This window comes from Accipiter gentilis, chromosome 8 (genome assembly GCF_929443795.1).
Source record: "Accipiter gentilis chromosome 8, bAccGen1.1, whole genome shotgun sequence".
Lineage (NCBI taxonomy): Eukaryota > Metazoa > Chordata > Aves > Accipitriformes > Accipitridae > Astur > Astur gentilis.
In genome coordinates, this window is record NC_064887.1 from 29,472,334 (window position 1) to 29,498,913 (window position 26,580).

A 26,580-nucleotide genomic window follows, 5' to 3' on the forward strand; every position below is an offset into this window, starting at 1 on the left:
GGAGAGTAGAAAATACAAGAGTGGCAGAAGTTGCCCACTAGATATTTTAATTTTCAATGCAATCATTTACTGCCGTGATGTTTATAGTCTGTGAAGAATTCATTATCTTATTGATGTGTAAACTTAGTTCATGTTTTGTATGGTTCTGGAGAGAAAAAGAAAATATAATTCTGTATTATTGAGACTTTCTGTAAGATGTTATTGTACAAAAGGCATAGACCTACATTTGTGCAATTTTTTCCCAGATATTTCCAGATATTTATATTCTTTTGGAAAAGTGCCATAAACATACCACAGGGAATGAATACAAAGCATGGTGTTATCAGTAACATTCTTTAAAAAAATCAATTTTAAAGTCTTTTTTTTTTTAGGCAGGAAACAGAAAAGCTTCAGGCTGAGAGAATGCAAATGAAGTTTTATTTCATCTACAAGTGAAGGAGATCAGGGCCTTAAAGCAACATCTGAAATGAAAACAAGATTGCCTTTCTATCAAGTTTCCTTCCTCCACATTCACAGTTTGTCCAGTATTTTGGTCTTAAACAGTTATCTCCGTATCTTCTGACTGCATAACCACCAATGACAAAGAGAAAGTCAAATGTCTAAGACATCTGTGTCCTATAGCTTCAACCCACACCTCACTGAAGGAAATGACAGGAAGGGGTTTTTTGCACAAGAAGGTGTTAGAATTCCTAAAAAGGAAATAAAAGAGATCACATCCTGGGATCCCACGTGATCTATCCAATGTGATTGGAGGGCAAGTGCTGATTCAGAACATATAATCTGTTTACCCATCTAGTGCATACTTTTTGGAACTCTAAGGCATATTAAAGAGATACAATCAGTAGTATATTTTAAAATTGATGACCACAGATCACTTAAAAAAATCCCTGAAGTAGCAGATGATACAACACAGCTGCAGAAGGCATTAATTCCAATTAATTTGTCAGGAAATTATCCCAGTCATAGTATTATCGGTTTTCTAGAAATCCATATATGGAACCACAGATGATAAGTACAAAATAAAGGACTTATGTATTGCAAGGAGCTGAAGTAATAAAATTTGTTGGCACCCCAGACAGAAGGTGACACTTGCTAATTTTCTAGCATAGTTTTATTTTATTATCTTTAATGACTGACTTCTCTTAGTTGTCAAGATATTAAAGATGACCCATACCAAACTGAACTAAAACCTTCACTGAATTCCAGCCAGAATCACCTTTTCTTTGCTTACTTTTCAATAATAAATGAATATGTTTGTTCAAAACTCAAGAAATTATAAAAAGAAATGCAATCTCTACAGAGTCAAGCTTTCTTCCCCATTGTGAAGCTGCTGTCATATATACCACAACATTTATTTTTTCCGGTTTTTAGTGAAAAAAAAAAAAAAAGAAAAAAAAAATTCCTTTGATCGTCTGGCTTTTTGGTCATTCAGATTCTTACATAAATATTTCCTGTTCTACCCATATGAGGAATGACTTCAATATGCATTCAGACCTCTCCTCATTAGATACATGTGCAGCAAATGTCAGGATTTGTGGCATCAATTAAAATTGATGTATAATCTTTGTATTAAAAAAGAAATTTTGATAGAAATTAACTTTTCAAAATGCATACCCTTCTAAAAAACAGCAATTAGTTATCTCTTTCAACATTGCTTAGACTGTGTTAATTATATTTCCTAAGACTCTCCTTCCTTATTTTAAACAGTTATACTTCCAATAGAATCTGAAATCAGGATCATTATCTTGAACTTTTATTAGGTTTTATTTTTCTTTTAATCTTGCAAATTTAAGAAACTTCTGGTTGATAGTTAAGAAGAAATCCTAAAAAATTCTTTAATTGACCTTAGAAGAACCCAAAGGCATCATGCCCTTGAAATTGTACATATATTATTCTACATATTTTTGGACAAAGTTGCCTTAATTTTGGAAAAAAATGGGAACAATAACTGATGATTTTTTTAATGTAAATTGAAAGCTTACCATCTGTGTAGACTGCTTCATCAGTGTATTATCTGCAGAAAGCACTACTGGTTTAGATAATTCCTGGAGTGATGGCTAAGATACAGTATAAATATAAATGAGATAGTTGGCAAATATGTCCAAGATGTGAGCAAGGTACTGTGAAATGGATAGCTAAGCTGCCGAATGTGTTGTCCCTAATGATTCTCTACAAAACTTCAGTTAAATAAGCTCTGAGTAGAGACCAATGTAGCAAATCCCAAGACAGCATGCAGACTTTCTGTTTCATCAATTTAGCGCTCAATACATTGCAAAACACTTGAGTAGCATTTTCTGTCTTGCTGAGTCCAGTCCACAGTTTAATGAATCTTGCCACTGATATAAGGTTGTACAACATTAAGTGATTTTTTATTTCTTCTGCTGACCATCTGCTGCATATGTAGACTGCTTATCTATGTATATCCACATTTGGTTATACTGTCAACTGCGTTGGAGAGGAAACATTTTACTTGTGGATTAAGAGATGAGCAAAAGTTCATAAAAGCCAGAATCCTTAGCTTTGAATGACAGAAGTAGAGAAACAGGTTTCCATCCATGAATATTTAAAAGGAAGTCTATACAGAATATCTCCATCTGTGCTTCTAAGTGTTGCTGCAACTTGGGGTTGGAATAACTTCAAAGATAAAAATAGACCCTCTGTCTATGAAAGGCAAAATTTCTCTGTACTGAATAGAGATTAGTGTCCTGACACAGAGGAGTGAAGCTTTATAAAGAAGTTTTCTACAGGAGGCACCTGTGAATCTTGGCAAATAATGATTCCAGAGTCTGTTTCTTCTTTTTGCTGAATAGCAGACAGTCATCTGGTTATAGAGCTCTATAGACAAATTCAGATGAATGGTGCCATGCAGTTGTGAAATCGATGACATTGCAAGTCTCACAGTCTATGTGATCATACATCTCAACCAAACTTGCAAATATATTTTACAAAAAACCTCTTTAATCTAGTTCATCTTTGAAGTTTTCAAGAGCACTCACTGTATCCTTTCCACCCCTTGTGTGAACGTGATAGTGAAACTGAACCAATGTTCTGTGTGTGTGAAATTCACATAATTTTTATGTAATTACTAGTTTAAATGTCTAGCCTTGATAGTAAATATAAATAGAAATACCTTGCAATATTTGCAGATTATAATCCCTAACCATTGATATAAAATATACAACTCTGTACACACAAAATCATATTCACAAATTTACAGAAATTTAATTAATAAAATTAAGGAGAACACTTGCAGAACTCTCTCTTCAACAAAACTGTACAACTTTCCTTCAAAATTGTCAGGTAGAAATTTCTTGTGCACACAAGTTAAAATGCACAATACTTTGCCTCTTAAAAATAAATAAATAATGGCTTCTTAAATCCACCCCCAGGAATTTTATAAAACTGTCCTGACTTGTGAGTTCTGCTTTTGCACTCTGAGAAGCTTTGTTTTAGGAGGGTGCATCACAGATTAATCCCTCTGAGTCACAGCACTTTCCATGCTTTGGAAGAAAAAGATCTATTTCACAACATTTCCTTGGTTCTGATCTCAGCTATTGCCTTGATGATTAAGTAGAAAACTGGAGTTTACAAGTATCAGATCAAAACTAGCAACTAGTTACAGTAGTTTCCTCTCTTCCTAACCTTATTACATATTCCTTTTTAGATCTGAACTCAGCTGCCTGATCACAATTCAAATCCAACATCACATCAATGCTATCAGCTACAGGAAAGAAGTGAGCAGTTAAGAGTATTTACTTGTTTGCACTCTTATGCTTGAAAGCTCCCCCAGACCTTAATAAGATTTCCATTTCTTTATTGGCAACATCAATCTAGCATGGATTCATTCTTTTGAACCCCATATAATCAATTCCCCTCTCCGTGCAATGATGTAGTTTAACTACTTACTGTTATTTTTGCCCAGTATCCACATGGAAAAATACAGATGCTAAATCAGTTCAGATAATCTGTAAAGAAACAGAATCTATTATTATTATTATTATTATTTTAATGTAGTTAACACCTTATATTCAGGTATGGAAGCTGGGACACTTCTGAGGTTTCATTTGCTTGCCTAGATTTCTAGGCAGTTCTGCATCTGTTCTCGACATCAGAAGGTGCTGAATTAACATTTCCACTGGAGGAAAGGAAAAGATCGAGTGCTTAATTTCTTGAGAAGATAGCTTTTAAAATGCAGTTAAGGTGTGCAACTGCCAGTATTAAGGCACCTGAATGGCAGTAACACTTTGCATACTTTTAAGCTGTAAAGTAAAACTGAGTATGATTAATGGGATGGCTTTACACATAACAGCACAGCTGGGGATTATGTTATTTTATATTCATCTTCCAAACTCCCATAAAAGTTGATTATTGTAGCATAGCACTTCTGAATACTTACATGATGATTGGAGTCTTAACAGCTCCCATGTTCTTACAAAAGGAAATATACTGCCTAGAAACTCAGTCTTCCTCTGTGGAATTCACCCTTCAAGGAGGATGAGGAATATAAAACACTGGAATGCTGTTTAGGGGACACTGGGGTCATTATACAAATATTGGAAGGGATGTAAATATTTGGTTGAGCATGGGATTACATGAGCAGAGTATTTGCTTAACTTCTGTGGTACAGGGGGACTGAGGAGAGGTTAAGGGCATGCCTGGGGCTGGGGCAGCTTGCAGCTTGGCACTGGTGCTCTTGAGTACCAGCATCATAGTTGTTACTGTACTTCACGGTGAAGGGATTAGCCACAAAGCCATGACTATAGTGTGAGGAAAGTGCCTATGTACTTTTAAGGATCAAGCACATATTCCTTCAGTGTCATGTCTGATCCTGAGGAGATGCCCCAGAATGTCTGTGGCACTGGTAGCAGCTTCCATGGTGGGATCTGTACACAAGCACCTGAATAACCTGAACAGCAGTAGAGAGGGTGATAGAGTATTAACAACTGAATAAAAAGGGTATTTGACTTGCAGTTTTTATTGCTCACTAATTACAAGACAAAAATTTGTAACCATCTAAATTCTGCTGAAACTCAGCTGGAATTAGAATTGCTGCTATGTGTCATGTGAAATCTCACTCACGGAGGAAGTTCATTTAATGGGCTGCTGGCATCAGCTGGAAGATACCCACTGATCTCACAGTGTAAGAATAAGAGATCTCCTCTATAATGACTATCCAAATTAAGATACTTTTTATAAGAAATGAAGTTTTCCTTGATTAATAGTCTTTTTTCCCAAGGTTTTATTTACGGCCAGTTGAATCACAAGAAGAGAAATTTCTTGCTGAGGGTCTTTCACATTTTGTTTTTTTTTTTCTTATTTGTAAGACAATATAAGTTTCCCATTAATGAAATAGTAACACTTTAATTTCATTCATTTTAACTGTATCCATAGCAAAAAGGATTCAGTTTGATTTCTGCAGCAGCAATTGCATCAATCTACAGAACAACTTGCTCTCAGTCTGGCAGGTATCAAACAGATAGAGGTACAAAGAAAATTAACAATAAAGAAATGAACATTTTCTGAAGTTCCTTTACACAAGTAAAATTTCCTGAGTAGGATTTGAGGTTTGTTTTTTTTGTTTTTTTTTTTTTTGTTTGTTTGTTTTTTCCTTTGTAATAGAAGAATAATACTAATTAAATCCACATTTCTGAACTCTATGTTCCTCAGTATGTATGTTAAGTACCAAACAAGCTACCAACATGGGCTCAGATACTACATTCCTGTAATAATTTTTAATTTGTCATGGACACATTAAGCTTTCAGTGAATGAATAAGAGAAAATGTTGAATGTATTTTAAACCTCACAATTTTCTATAGAAAATTAACTTTATTCAGATGCTTACTTGTAAGAATATGGTATTGTATATCTTTGTGAGGCAACGACTGTGTACTTTAAAGGTAAACACTGAAGTCTGTTAGTATTTTCGATTTATTACTGTAGTGTCGCTTTTGTGTTCCTCAAATTCTTACAAGGATAGATCCTGCTAGGAGAAACTTAAGTTTAATAAGAAATACTTTAGCAGTTCAGAAGGAATTGAATAATAAAATGTGACATATTGCTTTACCTGACAACAAGTAGGAATAATGCAAATATACTAACCTTAGCAAAACCATCTTCATGATTATGTAAACACATATGAAGAAATTGTGTTCTAGGCTTAAAAAAATACTTTTGTTCTTTATGCTTTAAAAAACACGTCTAAATAATAGTTTCCACTCCAGTTGCTCAAACCCTTACACACTGCTTTAGAGAACCGTCTTTGACTGTGAAAACAAGGATATCCTTAAAGAGTATCACCCCTTGAAATGGTTTAGCTTTGCATATTGACTGTGGTTGTGAGTTTGACTCTAACTCTTCTTTGGCACCCTGTGATAAAGAAATGTGCACAGCACTGGTGGGTTTCTGAATACACCAAATGTTGGTTACACTATATTGAAGAACAAGTAAGCTATTCACATGAGCAATGAGTAGTGTTCTCCTGTGGTCATTTTTCATTTGCCAGAAACACATTAACCTGGGAGAAAGGTGGTATATCTTAATAACTTCAGAGAGACTGATTTTGGCTTTTGACTAACTTCAGTGTTCATAGATCTGTTAAAGATGTGACTTTTATGAAAACAAAATTTAAAATACTGATATATTTTAAACAGTCTGGCTTCTACCACACTGTTTCCTTTTTTTTTTTCTTTTTTTTTTTTTTTTTTTTTTAGGAATCTTTGTGCAGTTGTTGCCTAAAAAAAAGAAAAAAAAAGAAGATTCAAAAAGAAAATAGTTCTTTAAGTGCTGAAACTAGTAACTCCTGTTTCCCTATAAATTAGCTTCTCATTGTTGAATTCCCATGTGAATTTATGGAATATTTGGGCTCACACTGCAACTTAATAGGAACTCTCCATCCTATGAACTATATTCTTGTTTTCATAAAACATGAAGGAACTCAATGTTTTTGATATTTCTGACCTTTTGCTGAATTTTGTAGATATTAGCTGAACACTTCCAAAACTTGTTGGCAGAAATAATGAAGGAATGGTAGACAGGACAGATAGACAATTCTGCTAAATAAGCTTTGTTTTCTTCAGAATTCAAGTGGCAAAACATGCAACATGAAAACAAAACAAACAAGAGTGGTTCCTTTAGAGTCCCAAATGAGAAAACTTAAATGGCAATGAGGTTATCAGAAGTCCCAGCACCAGAAACAAAATTATGAGGAATTATCCTTAATGAGTTTGTCATTTCCTAATTAGATTTGTGCATACATATTTGAGAACTTCTTTATGTTCATATATTATCATGAATTTTTCCTAAACCTCCCTCAATTTTAAAGTATCTATAAAGCAGAACATCTACTCACTGCTTTTTCCTTTTCCTCTGAGATCCCTGTCAATTATCAGTACTATCCTCATGGATGGATTTTCATATGATCTTTTTCAGCATCCAAAAAGCATCAAGGAGGTTTAAGTTTGACCAGCATTTATGTGAAGATTTAGGAATAAATGAAAACAGAAACAGCAAATGTACCTCCATATGGATACATAATAAATATAACAATGCTGCAGCAAAATTACTTCTGTCTCTACAGATTCTTGGGTATTTAAAGGAATAATCCATCAAAAACCAGACACATAAGCAGTTAATAGGGAATGCAATAGACCACTTTTAAGTTGAATTAAAAAGAAAAGCTTTAGAAATGATAACATCTCAAAAGAAATAGAGTTTAAGTTTGAAGAGACAGATGAAATTGGGAAACCAATAATGTAGGAGCAGAATCTTAGTCTTTTTTTTTTTTTTTTTTTTTTTTTTTTTTTTTAATCAAACCATCAGGGTAGGGTTTGCTAAGTAAAAAATGGAACAAACATTTTGCCTATTTGTAGTAAGTTCTCTAATGTAACAAACAGAAAAAAAACCCCAAACGATATATACATAGTGATCTTGTGGAAAATTGCAAATTTAGCAACAGATGGCAGGAAATGGAATTTGCTGTCTTATCAGGACAATAAAGCAGAAAACAGTTGGGGTAAACTTGTTACAAAGGAAAAAAAACTTGCAAAAGAAAAATAGAACAGATACTCTAGTTCACATTTATAGATTCTATTAAGGACAATCTGTTTTTAATTGGAGAGGGCTTCCTGAGCCTGTAAATGTAGTATGTGTGCTCATCTAAAAAAGTATTTGCAAGTTATTGTCATGCTGAACACAACAGTGCCTCTCGTGCACTAAATTAGATTCACTGCTCAGAGCCTACACGACTCTAGTAGCAAAAGAGGAAAATCATGAGTAGAGTCTGAAACAACATCTTCACAAATCACTTACATTGTAGTGGATGCTGAGTAGAGAAGCTGCATATTTCTACAGCTGAGCTCAATCACTGTTGTATCAAAGGTTCTGAAAACTTACTATACAGATGACTAATATATTCAACATGGCTCAACACAGACCAGAATGGTCTGAAATTCTCACTAAAGCAGAGTGAGACATGGAAATTCATGAGCCATTTTCTGTGCAAATGAATGAAAAACTGGTTGCAAGAAAAGACAAATAAATAAAATGTGACTTCCAGTGGATGCATACAATACTCAGAAATCCTAGAGGCCTTAGAGGCCACCCCAAATGTTTGCATTTCTAAACTTCGGATTATTTATATTCTTGTTTGTTTTTGTTGTTGTTGTTGCTGTTTTGTTTTAAGGTAGGTATTTGATGAGGAAAAGAAAGGGGATGAAGGATGTAATGCAGTGATAGTTCTGAGTTCACTGTGATGTGACCTCATATGACCCTTAGAAGTAGCTTTGTCCTTGGTAGAGTACACTTTGAGGGCAGAAAGTCTTATCCATCAATCATTTCTGAGAAAGATCTCTGCTCAAGGAGAAAAAGAATTGCAGCTATGTCCAATGTCTGAACTAGTCATGGGCAAAAGAAGGAAAAAATCATCTTTTATTCACCCACTTCTATGTGATGTGAGGATAACATGCTGCTTCCACCCTCCCCCCACATAAGAAATTCCGTAATTTCTCTGGGTCTAGAACTAGAATAAGGTATTACTCAGCACAATGTAAGTGATATATTTTCCTCAATATTTGCCAAATTTCCCTAGAAAAAGTTTTTAGACCATCTTTTGTTTATTAGTGGTAAATGTCCCAGTGATATTTAGAGGAAAACCTGGTCAATGTTATGTGTAAGGTGTTCATAATTAGCACTGTGTTTATATAAGATATTGTAACTCTGTACTCCAAAGGAATCATACATAAATGAAAAACAAAGAGCAATTAAAAAGTAGTCAAGAGGAAAATAAAAAAAATGCTTTCTAACGTTACAAAAATGGTAATTTTCTGCAGAGCAGTATGAGAGTTGAGAAAAGATTTTTTTTTCTTTGATGCAACACTGCTAAAGCTAGGCTTCTGCAGAGGGCTTTTACTTTTTTTGTTCATCTGTTCTTCACCTTGATTCCATTTTGTCTGAAGTCCAGTGGCTCTGTTCTTAAACTGAAGTTCCCTGACTCTAAGTCGCGATTCGTGCTTTAGCAAAAGGCATGGGGATTATCTACCCGAGGCATCCTGTCAGAATTCAGTCAGTCTTACTGCTTTCTGCCTTCTGTTCATGTACTTGAGAACTATACTTGACTTTAGGATTACCTGAAGGATAAGTACCTTGATTTTGTGGTCACAGATTATGTCTTGGCATTACAGATGTTGCTTTTAAACTCATTCTAATGGGTTCACATTTTACACGCTTAACAGCATTAGCTGAATACAAGTTGGCTAAAAAGCAGTAACTTTTTCATGGTGTACACTGTAAGAGACCAAAATATAAACTATGTTAAACAGTTCAGACTTTGAAAGGTCTATAAAACAATCTCCTTGACAATCGTGTTCAACTTCAGCAGGAAATTTTAAGAAATGTCAGTAGAAAGAATCAATCAAATTGCAGATCAGTATGTACCAAAAACAATAAACCCCCTGGCAAGCAAACATGGCTTTCTCCTCCAGCAACCTTTTCCTCCTCTCTTTATAATGGTTAGTTTTGCCCTGTTATCTTCTTCATATAGAAGTTGGGAAATTATTGCAATCCTTAACCTGCAGGATATAGTAGGATGCATTATAAATTATGCCATGGCACTTCAAGTTTTCTCACCCATCACAATTATTTCATTCTGGGAAATTAAATTGTCTTAGAGTACCCAACAAATCCTTTATTTCTGGAGCTAAGGGTATAGACATTTCATTCAAGAGTTCAAGTATCCATATGTGGACAGGTAGTCTATGCAGCAATTCAGTCCTATATGAAAAATAATAATTGAAATGGTTTCCATAGAAACTAAAAACAGCCAGTGGAAATTGCTAGATGGTATTAAAAGAATTCAGTCAAGTTATATTTGAGTAAATAAAGATCATTTGCAACATACTACTGTTTCCAAGGACAGGTGGTATTTTAAAATATTTTTAAAATTACATCTTTAAGCTGCCGCTTCTAGTTGGGCATGTGCTTTCTCACAGGGCTATAGGTTGGTATTGAAAATATTAGGACTATGTACATCGTTGATCATGAGTGCTCTGAAGTTAAAGAGGTCCTTTTTACCAATGCCATGATTTTTTTGGAGCAAGTCCATAATGAGGTAAATTAAATAGATTAAGAGAGTAATAAGTATTCAGATAATAGTAATGTTTGACAGAACTGTATTGCAATAAGCAGTAATGATTGTAAAACTCCTGCCAGATATAAAGCTAACATTAATTTGCACTCCTTATATCACATAAAGTTTGGCTTTCTGTGAGCAAATGTTTGGCTGTTAAGAGTTAACTCAAAATCAAAGAAACAAGCAACATTTGAGCAGGGTCAATTTTTCTTTAACTTTCTGGTAATGTCAATTCTAGCTGTAAGCAGCCTTGTGAAAAACACTGGATTATGTCTGGATTTGGGCTTCTCAGTCCATTTGCCAGCAGAGACTGATTGTGTTGCAGAGGCAATGTAATTACTCATCAAGGTGAGAGTGTTTGTGTTGGAGCCCTGCTTACTTTCCCAATGACAAGCCCGCTTACCTTTTCTGTCAATCAAAAGCACCACAAAACGGTAGGAGCTAGAGACGAGGGAAAAGGCATTACTGCATTGAATGAAAGTGCCATAGTAAGCAGGCTGAAAAAGATCCCACTAAAATCTCTCTGCCCCTGTAAATGCTCCTTTAATATAAGCGCTAAGTCACCTTATCCACCAAAATCCATGTAAAAGATACCTCCAAACCCCATGTAGATGGATTGTGTATTGGATAAGCAGGAGAAATAACAGATGATATGTTTGCCAGAGGACATTAGGGCTATCTTTGTGGTTATTCCTTGTTATTCAGTGGTATTCACTGTGCACAGTAGGAAATCCTCTGCAGGACAGAGGGAATATTAAAGATCCAGACTTGTACTTTAGCTAGTGGCTCTGCAGTTACCCACCTCCAGTCCTTATCATCTCCTCACTACATCTCTAAAACCTTTGTGAGCACATCCTACATGCTATTTCTATTCCTTTTGTCTGTTCTGCACTTAAATTGGAAACTCTTCAAGGTAAAGACTCTTGAGGCAGATTGGCATATTCCATATGGACAATGTCTTCAGGCTTTTTCTGTTGTCACTTTTATTATAAATACAATAGAATGTACAATAGTATTCATAGAGTGTTGAGAAGAATAGATGGAATCCTTTTTGGGACATCTTGGTAGTGCTGTTACCCTAATAATTAACTATTTAAAAACTATCACTATGAAGTTCTTCATGTTTCGTGACCTGACTCATAACCTTAAAATTTAACCATCCTTTCCGAGTTTAACTAGTTAAAAGTGTAAAGATATTGAACTACAGGAGTTGTACAATTTTGTATGAGGTAAAAAAATGAGCTATTTAGTCTGTATATTGGTTCCAAGATGAATACATATGACTTCCAAATACATCAAGAAAAAGACAGCAAGTTGCTGCACATGGCATTTCATTCTGTAATAACTGGGGTCAGCATTGCACATTTCTGCAGCTTGTGCATCAATCTCCCTTCAGGTAACGCTCCAGAAATAACCTGCTTGCATTTCAATACAAATTTCATATCAGAAACCTCATTTAAGAGAAGTACATTTTAACAACTTGACATAAGCACACAGTACACATGGTTTTTCCAAAGTTTTGGGTTGTGACCAGCAAGTTACCCTACAATGATTCAGCATAGCTCTTTTTTTTTTTTTTTTAAAGTCAGTCTTGCGCTGCTTCTTGTATGTGGGAAACCTATTATCGTTTCTCTGTCTCCAGCAAAAAACTTCAAATTTATCTCACTTTACCATTCATTTCCATTAATCAGAATCATCATCATTCCTGTAATGCCATCATGACCCTTGTTCTCTTGGTTCAGTTGCAGCCCCTGAGACTGGGTTTGGGAGGACTTTTTTCAGGGGATTGTTGTAGCTGCTTTTTTTTTTTTCCTCTTTTTTTTTTCAGGTAAGAACATCTGGCCTTTCTGGAAGGGACAGATAAATCTTTCAGAGGGTACCTAGGGTATTAAGGAGGAGTGTGTACTTATATGTATACACACAGATGTATATAGAAAGCATACTAGAGACCTTGTTAATGATAGAGCTCCTCCAGAGTCTTTAGTATCCCACAGTGCTTATAATCAAAGATATTTAAAATATCTCTGTTAAGAATGCTAAATATGTCTTAAAACATATGTTGTTGTAGGCTTTGAAATGTTATATCTCACTTGTGAGAAGAATATACTCTTTTAAAGTAAAATCTACAGATTTTTTTATTTTTTTTTTCTACAAGGAAATTTTGTCTGCTCCAATCCACTTTTGGTTATTAATGCTAACTTGCAGAACTTCTCTGTGAAAGGCAAGCTCCTTAAATTAATTCATTCCAGTACCAGCATGTTAGTTTCACTAAGGAGGAAATCAAAAGGAACTAAAATGTTTGTCAGTTTGGTTTTTGGTTTTTGTTTTGGTTTTTTGGTTGGTTTTTTGTTTGTTTGGTTGGTTGGGTTTTTGTTTTGCTTTGTTTTGTTTTGTTTGTTTGTTTGTTTTTTAAATCTATACTCCCTTAAATAATAATTGCAAGGTATTAAGGAAGCTGTTCTGCATAGGGAGATTTTCTTTCTACCCTTTACTATTATGGTATATAAACCCCATAACAATGGTAATAATGAGGAGGGTATGAATTCAACAGAGTGAAATTGAATATCTAGATAAATAGTGTGTCAGAAGCAATATGTTTTTTTCTTTGCAACAAGAGTTGTCATTTCTTCAGGATATGATTTATTGTTGATTACCCTTCATACACTCTTCTCAGGGGGAGGGGATTTACACACAGTCCCACTGCTACAATCCAGCATTCGTGATTTACTTTAATAGCTAACATGCTGATGCAGAAAATAAAACTATGGACAAAACAGATTGCCTCAACTATGTTTTCTAAAGTAAATAAAATGTCCAGGGGAAAAAAAAAAAGGCAAAATTCACTTATATAACTGCGAGATAGCCTAACAACTTTGAGGTTTTGACAGTTAAGATACTGTACAGGAGTTAATGAACTCCAGAACAACTTCAGTGGTGGTACATATCAAAATTACATATTTTCACGTGGTTCTGCCAGAAGAAATTCAGAGGGGTTACCAAGAGGTGTTACATATCATGGCTTCTGCCACTGACATCACAATCGCTTGTGGCTCCTGTAGATTATTCTAACCAGAGTGAGCTAGTTATGTTGATGAGTGGAAAGTACAAAGGTTTCAGCAATCTACAAGAAGGATTATTATTCTGAATTGCATACATAGATCTTTTTTCTCAGCAATCATTCAACAGTTGGTGGGGGAGTGAAAATAGTTCTATAAGGTATATCACTTTATCGTTGTATAATTTTATTATATATTCCAAAAGAAATTTGCACAACCTCCTCAGGTGGGACTTTGGTTCCTCGCTCTCCATAATCTATAATAATTTCCCTATTTTGCAGATCAACATGTAGAAAATTGTTCTTTTGTTGACAAAATATCAGCCTTTCTATCAACTTAGATGTTGCATTTCAGGCTGTAGGTTGTTTGCTTGTTTAAGTAAAACAAAAATGTCAGAAAAGATGCAATTACTTGATATTTGGTTATAAGCATTGTTACTATACTGTCTTCTAATTATTATATAATTATAATAATAATTATATACATGCAACTTCTGGTTATTTATACTAATATGTTCCCTATTTATGACCATTACACAAGTTACATCTTATTACAAGAATTATACATTATTAAATGAAATACATACTGTTTTTAAAAACAGCATGATAAAACTTTTCTAGACAGCCTTTAATTTTCCTTCAGAAATTTAAGGCTGTCTTTACAATTTATTCAAACATATCATGGCAGAAAAACAAACCTCTCTTCTGTAATGTATTTTGTGCCTATATTAAAACTTTAAGGGTTTGCTCAAAGTTATTTTCAGTTATAAGAGAAAAAAAGCACACTGATCTCAGAATCTTATTTTATTTTATTTTGTTTAATATCATGATAAGTGAGGTACAAATACAGAACTGAGCTTTGTATTCTTTAATTAAAACCATTATTCTTTACTCGGAGATTCTTGCTTTGGTGTACTACTTCCGATTCTGCACAATGGAAGAAAATGACATCTTGTTGCTGTTTATATTAAGGTAGCATCTAGAGGCACCTAAATTTATAATCTAAATAGGCAAACAGTGGGAAAAAAATTGAGGTCATTATCAAAGGAAAAGAGCTTGTCCATAGTCATCATACAGAAAGATTATGAAGGAGCCAGGAATAAAATCCAGGTTTTCTCTACCTCCACAACTATAGCTGTAACAAATTTTGCAGGAACAGAAACAGATTTCTTTTTTCTTTTTTTTTTTTTTTCCCCCAGTTATTTGTATCTGGGAATAAGGATGTCTAAAACATGAACAGAGGTCCGGTCTGAAAACCTGTAGGAAAATAGGAAACTATAATGGTCTTTTACCAGTTTCACAGATGTAATCATGAACTTGCCTTTCTGCCACTGGCTGTTAATGAGGCTATGATTTTACCTGTAGTAACGAGGTTTAATTCCAGAAAATCGTACATTTGATAGCTGATTTTTCTGGCACTGTCTCTTTTCATATCCAAATTTACCCCTCACCCTGATTAAAACTTTGGATGCTTCTGTCAGCATAAGTTTTTTGCATTTTTAGTATGGTTTAGAGCCACCCTACCAATAACATTTTCATATGATTTTTAATTATCCTACTATTAATTATCCTACTTAATTATCCTCCTATTTGAAAGCTTCCAGCTCAGAAATTATCTCCAGTCTCTGAACTTCCTATTTTATCTTGTTTTGAATAAAATACTCCAAGAACACGGATGCTGCTTCCTCCTAAGTACAACATTAAAACATACAGTATTCTGTATGCATTTTTCAATATTTTTTGTGGTCTGCTGCATTACATAGGAAGACTTGTCAGTCAAGGCTATTTTTTATATTAATTCTAGAATTCCCCTGCAAACTAGAGCTGCTGGTACATTTTATTATTGCAAATGCAGTTCATAGCTACGTCTTAGACTATCTTTGAACTTGTGCATTTGGCCTCAGGTTGTATGTCAACAAGGGAATCCAGTTGGGCTTAGTAGCCCCTACTGGCTCCCTTCCTCCTACAGATTAAATATTCAAAGTAGGTTTATGCCAGTTTATACAAGTAATCTGATGAAGATCAGTCCTCATCATTATACTACAACTGCTTCATAGCTATATGTATTTTAAGATGCAGAGACACCTCTAAATTAGCTACCTTTACACTTTCATCTTACATTATTCAGTGGAAGATATTTTCATTTCAAAATCCCATTTAATTTTTCTCCTTTTTCTAAGCCAGAGTGTTTCTTCTCTTCAGTTCATTCATTATTACATCTACCTTATGGGCAGTTGAACACAGAGCAAAGAGCTTCAAGTGGCCATTGCTTAAGCTGTTATTAATGTGAACGTCTTTCAAAGCTAATAAATCCAGCTGGAAGAGAAAGGCTAGCAATAGTGCAGGTAAACAATCTGGGCAATACCCAATATCAATACTAACTGGGAGATGAACTGATTGAGAGCAGCCCTGCAGAGAAGGACTTGGGGATACTGGTGGATGAAAAACTGGCCATGAGCCGGCAGCGTGCACTTGCAGCCCTGAAAGCCAACCTCATCCTGGGCTGCATGAAAAGAAGTGTGGCCAGCAGCTTAAGGGACTTGATTCTCCCCCTCTGCTCTGGTGAGACCCCACCTGCAGTACTGTGTCCAGCTCTGGGGTCCCCAACATAAGAAGGACATGGACCTGCTGGAGAGAGTCCAGAGGAAGGCCACGAAGATGCTTAGAGGGCTGGAGCACCTCTCCTATGAAGACAGCCTGAGAGAGTTGGGGTTCAGCCTGGAGAAGAGAAGGCTCTGGGGAGATCTTATAGGGTCCTTTCAATACTTAAAGGGGGCTTATAAGAAAGATGGAATGAGATTTTTTACCAAGGCCTGCAGTTACAGAACGAAGGACAATGGTTTTAAACTGAAAGAGGGTTGATTTAGACTGGACATAAGGAAGAATTTTTTTTTAGGATGAGAGCAGTGAGACACTGGAACAGGTCACCCAGAGAAGTTATGGATGCCCCATCACTGGAAGTGTTCAAGCTCTGGTTGGAGAGGACTTCAAGCAACCTCATCTAGTGGAAAATGTCCCTGTCCATGGTGGAGGGTTAGAGAGGATGATTTTTAAATTTCCCTTCCAACCAAAACCATTCTATGATTCTGTGATTGTGATTCTGTGTATGTGGCATTATTATGCTCTTATTTTAACTATCTCTGTAAAAGTAGAGGGATGTCTACTTTCAGTTGGTCCAATTTTATGACACTTCCTTGGTTTTCCTTCACACAAAGAAAGCTGACTATGTTACAGTAAACTTGGGTGTTACTTTTCTAGTGCCTTAAGGGGGCATATTAATCTGTCACTGAAACATCTCAATAAGCTTTTTATAACTTTTTTTAAAATAATTACACTTTAATATACATCTGGAAAAGTTCACCTAAAATTCCACTGAATTAACGGATAATCTCTGGCCCAAGATAAGTTTTGCACTCACCTTATACTACAAACAAAAGTACACACATACATAGATACATAACAGATTAGTGGCTTCAAGAAGTATGCATGGGTTGGTTGGTTGGTTTGGGTTTTTTTGGTGTGGTTTTTTTGTTTGTTTGTTTGTTTCATTGTGTTTTGTTGGGGGGGTTGTTGTTGTTTGATTCGGGGGGAGGGGTGGTGGTGTGTGTAGCGTCTTTCTACCTCCTGTACATGAAAACTCTAATTCTTCCTAACACCTCTGATTGCATTCATTGTGCTCTTGACACCATGAATTAAATTGACTGGTATTTCCTTTGTCCCTGCTGCACTATGGGTTATTATTTAGTAAAACCTCTCAAAGCTTGTTTCTGATTTGAACCTCTTTAAATAAATAGCTGGTACTACAAAGCAGTTTGATTCCTATTTCAATATCACACAATGGTCATTAGGATTATAGCTGTGTCAAAAAGTTATGGGTATGCTATCTTAAAATGGTTTTCCTATAACCCTTCTTTGGTGTGCGTGTGGTAGAAATGTTTCATACTAGAAAAACTTTGATATGAGAATTCAAAGGGTGCAACATTAGCATAGTTAAAACTACAAATCTTTGTAAATAAATTCATAACAGGCTAACTAGAAACATCCCACAAAATATTAAATATTTTAATGTTAAAATATTGTTTAGGCTGCAACATCATGTAACTCATGGCAGTTTTGTTCTACGAGGTGCAACAGGTTTATGTTATTTAATTCAGGGTCTTAATTCCTCTACTTCTCATAATACAAAGACTATCTGGAATTTAAGAGTGACATGCATTATTATTTTTAAAATATAGGGTATCAGCCTCAAGAAGGGAGGGCAACAGCTGCAGAATTGTGGCACAAGGGCTAGAGGATCTGCAAAGATTCTCCTTAAATGTGATTAACAGGGGACAGCAAAGAACTTTACTTCCTTAAATTAACATAGATTCAGTTTAGCTTGTTATTAATCCCAGAATCAACCTCCTGGTTGATCCAGTCCCTTTCCTGTAGTATAGCTGCCATAAAGGAGTCTTACACCAAGCTAGATTTCTTTAGTTACCCCATCCATTTCTACACTGGAAACAATTTTAGTGTGTGGAAACAACATTTCCGTAAAAATTTCGTAGCTAAATAATATCCTTTCTGTGTATGCTAATGGGATTTTTAGCAAAGGAATCTCTCTAGGCAGAGGCTTTTCATTCCTTTATATACATTTAGAAAAGTATCATAGCCCTTCTCAACTTCACAGTATGCCTACCTTGTTCTCACCATGGTCCACACAGCTAGCTCAGACCTTTACATCAGCTTTAAAGTACCTGGCTCAGGTGGAACCAGCTGTGAAATTGTAAGATGTGAACTCAGAACAGCTGCACTGCTCCTGTTTATTATCCTTTTGAGTAGGATTTGCAGCTGTCATCGAGAGTCTCACTGACATACCTGTATCATGAGTCACAGTAAAATAATTTCAGGCATGTTTATTTGAGTGGTAGTTATAGTACTGCTTTAATTTTGTGAGGCTGAATAAACTAAAAACAGTCATTCTTCTAATAACTCAGTGGCCTTCTGGTGACTGTACAGTCGGTAGCTGTACACTGATTCCCAGAAGAAAAATGCAGTCTCATAAAGACCATTGTCAAATTTAGTAGCAATTACTGTTCTTGTAATGAATCACAGCAAAGACACAAAGTACTTGGAGTCTTATTTGTCCTTCCCAAGAAATGATCCCACAAGATCAACAGTAGGACATTTTAGAGGAGCCTGTAAGTCCATTTGGTGTTGATGTTGCTGCCTTACAGATTTATACTGGACTCAGCCTCCAAAGAAGAGAAAAATAGGTAATGGGTATTTTACTACCTATACACTTCTTGTTAAATTGTCTTCATTTTTTCACTTAGCATCTGCCTCACTGAGTACTCATCATCTGCTACTGAGCCATCTGATGTACAACAGATGTTAAGCACTTAGTGAGGCAGAGAAGGAGGTAAAAGTGTCATATCATGATTAAATACTTGCTACAGCTATTATATAGGGTGACCATACTGCTTTGTTCTTATGTTTAATGTTACAGTGTACTGAACAAGAGTAAGCACATGTTTTGGATTAAACTTGCAACTGCTATTGTTCAAATAAATTAATTTCTTTTTTAAAGAAAAGTTATTCCATAGAAAAAAGAATTGCAAAATATTTTAAATACACTTTAGAATTAAGAATTGGAAAGCATTTTATAAAGAGGTAATGCAGTGCAACTTCACGTAGAATTATTTCACCTACCAAAACACTAAGATTTTTATTTCTTGTTACGACAACTCTCATCAGAAATTTGGCTGATGTTAACAGATACATTAACTTCCATAGGCTTATCCTATTTCTAATCATACTTGTGTAAATGTGAGATTATATGGCAAGCTTTCTTTACCCTGTAAGTGTTCTAGCTCAAAGCATGGTAGCCAACTGCTTAGTGCATTATATCCAACAGAAGGTTCACCCAGAGAAAAGCCTTGTCATCCAGCAAGAGCAGCCTGATCTTCTTGTAGTATAGTAGGAAAAGGATTGAATGTAAGAAGGTAGAGCTGGCGCTGTTATTAAACTATAATTAGTTAACAATCTGTTTCCCAGTAAATTTTAAGAATTGAGAAAATTTGTGGAATGTTGTCACACACAACTAAGTATATTCATATTGATGTATATGATCAAACAAATTAAATAGGGATGGAGGGACATGTTCATCCACACAAGAGATGTGGTTCATGTGTCTAGAATCTCTTTGTAATCAAAGGTGAGATTGAAACCTCAGAATAGTGGAGCGCCAGTTTAGGGGTTTAACTAAAGGATAGGATTTTGTTATTTGTATGGGTTATCTGGCTCAGTGTTCTACTCTGCATAAGTCAGAGCAGAGGCTTGGTGGTCTATTCCCTACAAAGACAACAGGTATTCAACTAACAAGATAATCAATAGAATTTATGTTTTCATAGAAATTCTGTCCTGGACTTCGCACTTCTTTTGTAACTTTGTGCTGCTTTTGAAAGGTTGATTTCAATGACTCAATAAAAAAAGGAAGTTTAAAAAAAAATCTAAAGAATTTCCAGGGAGATGTAATTAATTATATAATTTGATAACAAGTATCCTATACTTATCAAGTATTTTATTTCATTAAATTAAATATTACTTTATTTCTAAAGTAAAGTTGTGATTTCAAGTGTATGATTGACCAAAAATAGCTTTTGACTATAGCTTATCACATAATTTTACATGATGGTGAAGGCACAGATATTTCAGGCATCCCATTTTGATTTGAAGCTCACTGAAGTAACTAAGAAGTTTCTTGCTGGTTTCACTAGGTTTCGAAGTCAGAAGTTCTGTATCTCAATGTTTGGAAAACTAACACATCAGGCCAGTAAATATAATTTTCCAGATCAAATAATAATGTTTGTAGTGTCATTAAAAGAATAATTGGAGAGCTCTTTCAACCCTTCCTCAGAAGCTAATTGTCTTTATTAACTTCTATAAAGAAGAAGTAACTGCTCAAGATAAGCAGCCTTTGTCACTAGTCCCCCATTAACACAAGGAGAATATAAATGATTAAATAAAACTGATGAAAGGTAAAAGAACACTGGGAATGTGTACAGAACAATGTGATGGGGAATGAAGTACCAAGAATTTATTATACCTGAAGAGAAGAATAAAAGTATACTAAATATTGAGCAAAACCTCTTATTAAGTCAGAGATTCAGATTCTGCCCCTTTCAAAGTAAAGTTTTTCTTAATGACTTCTGTAAACCTTACATATCAACCCCACTTTGCAAAAAAATGAAATAGTGAGAAAATGCAATGAAGTCTTATGACAGAGTTACTAAGCTTTTTTTTTTCTGGCATCAGACTATGAAGCGGATCTTGTTTGACGTCTTATGTCAAATTGTGAATAATGAAAGAAAGGAATTAGGAGTGGTGTACTCAAGTTTGCATGGAGTACTTAGACAACCAAGCACTAGTTCAGCCAAATAACTTAGAACTTGGTCTTCTTTGCCACAAGACAATAGTCCTAGCTCATGTTCTGCTGTTCAGCTTCACATCTGCTAGGATCTCAGGTGCTTTCCCATAAATCTATTTTCTAGGGGGTATACCCAGCCTGAACTGTTGCAAAGAGTTTTTCTGGTTCCAGGTGCAAGACTTCACATTTCTCTGCCTTATGACAGATCTTGTTAGATAAGAGCACAGCAAAGAAGTCACTGAATACATTAATCATTTCTGCTGCCAGGCCTTCTTTCTCCTTCAGTATCAGGCCTGTATTTTCCTCAGTCTGACTCTTGCTGAAAACATACATGTAGAAGTCCTTATTTACTTATATTGCTCACTCATTTCAAAACAGGCTGAGTTTTGAAATGTCATGTCATTTAATCACTGTATGTCTAGGCCACGTTTCTGTAGTCCTCCCAACTAGCCTATCCCAACTTTCAACTTTGGTAGACTTCTTGGTATTTGAACTCAGACAGGAATTCTCTGTGCATCCCAGTTAGCCTCCTGCTGTGTCTGCTCAACTTCCTGCACATACAAATGGACTACTGTGTGGTAAGGACATCATTCTTGAGGACAAACCACATTACCTGGGCTGTTTTATCTTTAAGACAGCCACCTTAGTACCTAATTACCTGAACTAATTCCCAGACAAAGGCTGTTCTCCTGAAGACCAAGATAACTACTCTATTACTTGCCTCCCACACTTCCTTCAGGATTTTTGACTTGACCATCCTGCAATCAGTACAGCCAAGGCTGCCATCAGCTTTCACATCCTCAAACAGTTCTTCCCTATTTATAAGTAGCAGTTCTAACAGAGCATCTCCCCTATTCAGTTCCTTCAACACCTGCATAAAAAATTTATTCTCAATGCATTCCATTACTCTTCTAGATTGTTGGTGTCCTGTCATGTTACCCAACCACTAACATCGCTGCTGGAATGGTTGAAATCCTCCATGAAGGTCAGGATCTCTTGTCATGTTGCTTCCTCTAGTTGGTTAAGGAAGGCTTCATCCACTTCCTTTTATTGATCTTCTGGTTTGTAGCAGATTCTGGCCACAGTCTCCCTGTTGCTAGCCTCTCCTCTGATTCCAGCCCTTATGATCCTGACCAGTTCGTTGCTCATTCAATAGCAAAGTTTTAGTTCAAAGTACTCCTTTGTGTGGAGTGCAGCTATCCCCCCTGCTCACCTGTTCTCAGTAAAGAGTCTATTCATCTATCACATGCACCCAAGGCTAATCCCACCACATCTCTGTGATCTCAATGAAGTCATAGCATTGCAACTGCGTCCACATCCTTTGTCCGTTTCCCACACTGTTTCCATCTGTGTCTAGTCACTTGAGATGGGTCCCTAGCTGTACCACTTTCTGGTGGGAGTATTTTTCCCTAGATGATTTTTTCCCTAGTCGCCATTTTGACTCCAGCCTCAAGCTAACATTGCTTGAAGCCCTTGTCACAGAGTCAGCAAGGCTGTTGCCTAAGATGTCACCTGTTATTTTGTCTTAAAACCCATCTCTCCCCAGCTGCCATCCATCCTCAAAGAGGATCCAGTGGCTGTAAAAGCCTAAGCCCTGCCTATCTGACTGCACCAGCTGTTCAGCCAGGTGTTGACCTGCAGGAGGCATCTGCTCTAACCAACCCTTTCCCCTTGACTGCAGGGTCCAGAATTTTAAATGATCTTTTATTTCTAGGAGAAAAGAAAGCTTTCAGAATGACATTCCACTGTGACTTTATGTAATTAATGATGAGCGGCTTAAATAAAGTAGGTATTGCTGACATTTTATGTACTTTCACTTAATTTACTTAGTTTTCTTGAGTAAAAGCAATAAATTAACAAACAGTAACAGTATTCCTTAATGACAACTTTAAAAAAAAAAACCAGTCAAGTAAGGCAGTTGATTTTATAGTTTAAAAAAGAATTTATGTTTGTAAACTATCAAAGATAAACAAGTATAAGTAGAACTTCTTGAAACCTCCCTGGTTAAAATAAGGTTAAAAAAATATATCAAAATAAGGTAAAAAATATTAGAGGGTTATTGTTTTCAACTTTATTTGGAATAAGGAGAAAACCTCCTTCCCTCTAAATTTCTTGGTCTCCTTGCAACCACTATGAACAATATACTTGTTTTAATAAGCTAAATACTAAGTTATAAACTGATAACTAAATTTTAGAAAGGAAACTTAATTTTGCAGATATGTAATTTCATGGAGAATTTTAGACTGCTTCTTCTATCCCTTAACAAAATAAGAAGGAATGTAGGCTCATTAAAAATAAAAAGAACAAAAAAGTGACATTAAAGATTTTGCTTCTCATAAATATGGAAACAGTTGATTAAATCATTAAGGGGGTGTGTGTGTGTGTGTGTTTAAAGACCATGTGGCTGGAGAAGTGAGTAACCCAAACGAAATCAACCCTTGCCAGTAAATTAGTTTTGCTGGTTTAAGTAGGCTTATTCCAACAATAGAAAATTCTCCTCTTCTAACAGTGCTTTCTTTCTCATCATGTCTCCCTCTTTACATCACCTCTGTGGACTGAGAGAATTCCTTCCCCACTTTCCCAGCTCCCTTCATCAGTCTGCAGTAATGCCAAAGTTTCCTTTTCTTTCTTTGCGTGGTGCACCCTGCATTCCAGATGCTTGTCCCATCTACCATACACCTGTGGATCAGGTGTATCCACAGGAGTAGTAATCCCCCTTTCCCAAAAGCTCTTCTATATGAAAAAACTAACATGCAGAACATTCCTTGACTTATTTCAATGCCAAATAACAAGCAGAATAATAACTAGTAATATCATATATTAAAAAAAATCTGTAATCCTAGCCACTAGATCTAAGAGGAAGAAAGGGCAGATGAAACATAACAGGGATCAACTTAAAGCTGCAAATTATCTTCCTCACCTTATGTGGTGGGTTAACCTAGACTAGCTGCCAGATGCCCACTCACCCAGACGCTCTCTCACTCACCGTCTTCAGTTGGAGGAGAGGAGGAAATAAGATAAAAAAGCTTGTGGGTCAAGGTAAGAACAGTTGACTGGAACCAGTTGAAACTATCTGGAATGAGCAGCGTTGGGTATGGGGCAGCACCTCGCCTCTCTCACAGAGGCTGTTCCTGTGCCTGTCCCCCACTGTCAAAACCTTTCCAGTGTCACCCAATACATCTCCATAAAGCAGTATTCAAAAATTAACTCATTAAAATCTATCAGAAAGTATCTAAAATACGGCTCCAAAAATTCCTAGCTGGTATGTAGTTTAAAACTAACTGTGCCTGAGCTCCAAATCAGGATAAATGCTTAACCTCCAAGCCATACAGAAATTTCTTGCCTATGCTAGCACAATGCCAAATCCAGGCTACTGATCTCTGCTGAAAAACTAACGCAGTCTTGTTGTTCTGGCATTGGAGCTCAGGCACCATTAGCTTTCTTCTGACTAGAATATATCATGCAACATGTCGTGGTTTAACCCCAGCCAGCAGCTAAGCACCATGCAGCTGCTCACTCATTCCCCCACCACCCAGTGGGATGGGGGAGAAAATCAGGAAAAAGAAGCAAAACTTGTGGATTGAGGTAAGAAGGGTTTAATAGAACACAAAAGAAGAAACTACTAATGATAATGATAACACTAATAAAATGTCAACAGTAGTAATAAAAGGATTGGAATGTACAAATGATGCGCAGGACAATTGCTCACCGCCCGCCGATTGACACCCAGCTAGTCCCCCAGCGGCGATTCCCCACCCCCACTTCCCAGTTCCTATACTAGGTGGGACATCCCATGGTATGGAATGCCCCATTGACCAGTTTGGGTCAGGTGCCCTGGGTCTGTCCTGTGCCAACTTCTCGTGCCCCTCCAGCCTTCTCGCTGGCTGGGCATGAGAAGCTGAAAAATCCTTGACTTTAGACCAAACACTACTGAGCAACAACTGAAAACATCAGTGTTATCAACATTCTTCACATACTGAACTCAAAACATAGCACTGTACCAGCTACTAGGAAGACAGTTAACTCTATCCCAGCTGAAACCAGGACACACTGCTATCCTTAGATGCTACAAACTATGTAGCATGGTTGATGCTTTGTGTGAGTGAGCCAAGCAGATTTAGTCTCTATGGGTGACACTTTGTGATATACAAAAAATTATTACAGTACATCTTCTCTCTACTGAGATGAATTCAAAACCACAGCTGTAAGCTCAGAGTTGGTCTATGCAAAAAAAGTTTTCTGCAAATGTACTTCTAATATATAACAAAACTTTTCAAAGGCATAGACTTCTGTTCACAAGAGAAGTGGAGGAGAATGCTAAAATTCACATTTACAAACATGATCAATATCAGCTGTTGAATGTGCTTAACCTTGATACACTAGTCATGTGGTACGAACTGGTACAGTTCAGTAACAGTACAAGCAGAAAACTTGGAGATTAAAAAGCAAATGACATATTCTTGAAATCTGCCCAGTTTTCCATCCAAGGTAACAAATCAAAATAAGGTAACAACTCTATGAAGGATATTGTGAAGCAAATGGCATAACCCAAAGATATAAAGGAAAGTAAACCCCCAGACTTTTAAATCTTATATCCAGCAGTTTTTGGAACTCAGTATCAGTTCTTAAATAAGCACAGAGAGCCATAAAGAGTGAGGAAAAAGCTGTAATGAGAGAGCTTTGAAAGGTTAGTTTCACTCCTTTGGACAAGGATTCTCTCTGTTTTGGTTCCTGTGATGCATCATAGGGCTAATAGCAATAAGATAGACCATGTGAGATGTAGCCTGGCTGCAAAGTTCATCCCATAATGGGAAACAGGGTCATACACACCTGAACTTCAGTTCCTGTGAGCTGCCAGGGCAAGCTCAGTAGGTACGGATTACTGTCAAAACAATCCAGACAAAGTACACAGGAGCTTCTCAGTCCACCTGGGAGAGCAATAACATTAACGTTCTACTCTGTTTTGGAGTAACTTTTCTATTGTGACATTGGCCTTGCTTGCAGAATGGACATTATGATTTTTAATCAGGAAATGAAAGAATAAACTTGCCAAATAAATTTTGCTTAATGCTGACTTTCAAATAAGCACAAAGAAGAATGGTGTTAAGGCATTCATATCATGGATGTTATTATATTTACTTACACCTCTAGAAAATACTAATAGACCATATGCATATAAAAAACCCAACCCAAAACAACCAAGATTCCCACACCCAACCGAAAAAAGAGAAAGGAAAAAAGAAAGATTAAACAAAGTCACCAGAGTATACAATGGTGTAATTTTACTGGTCTTTATTTTCATGTTTCTAAAGAATCAGACTTTGAGATGCCATACGTTTCCAGTTTTAGCATTTATTTTATAGTCAGAAAAAAAAAAATCCTTAGCAAAAAAAATTAAGATTTCTGAACTATTCAATGCTTGAGACAAATTCAGATGTGACTAAAAAAGTAATTCAGCAGCAAATGAGGCTCATGCATTTTCTCTTTGAAAC

At 36.0% G+C, this 26,580-nt stretch overlaps 1 protein-coding gene across 3 annotated transcripts in view; it reads left to right on the forward strand.

Annotated features, from left to right (window-relative positions):
• BRINP3 (BMP/retinoic acid inducible neural specific 3) overlaps positions 1-26,580 on the forward strand; it is a 243,523-nt gene that overhangs the window by 214,593 nt on the left and 2,350 nt on the right. The gene's annotated exons all lie outside the window — the stretch shown is intronic.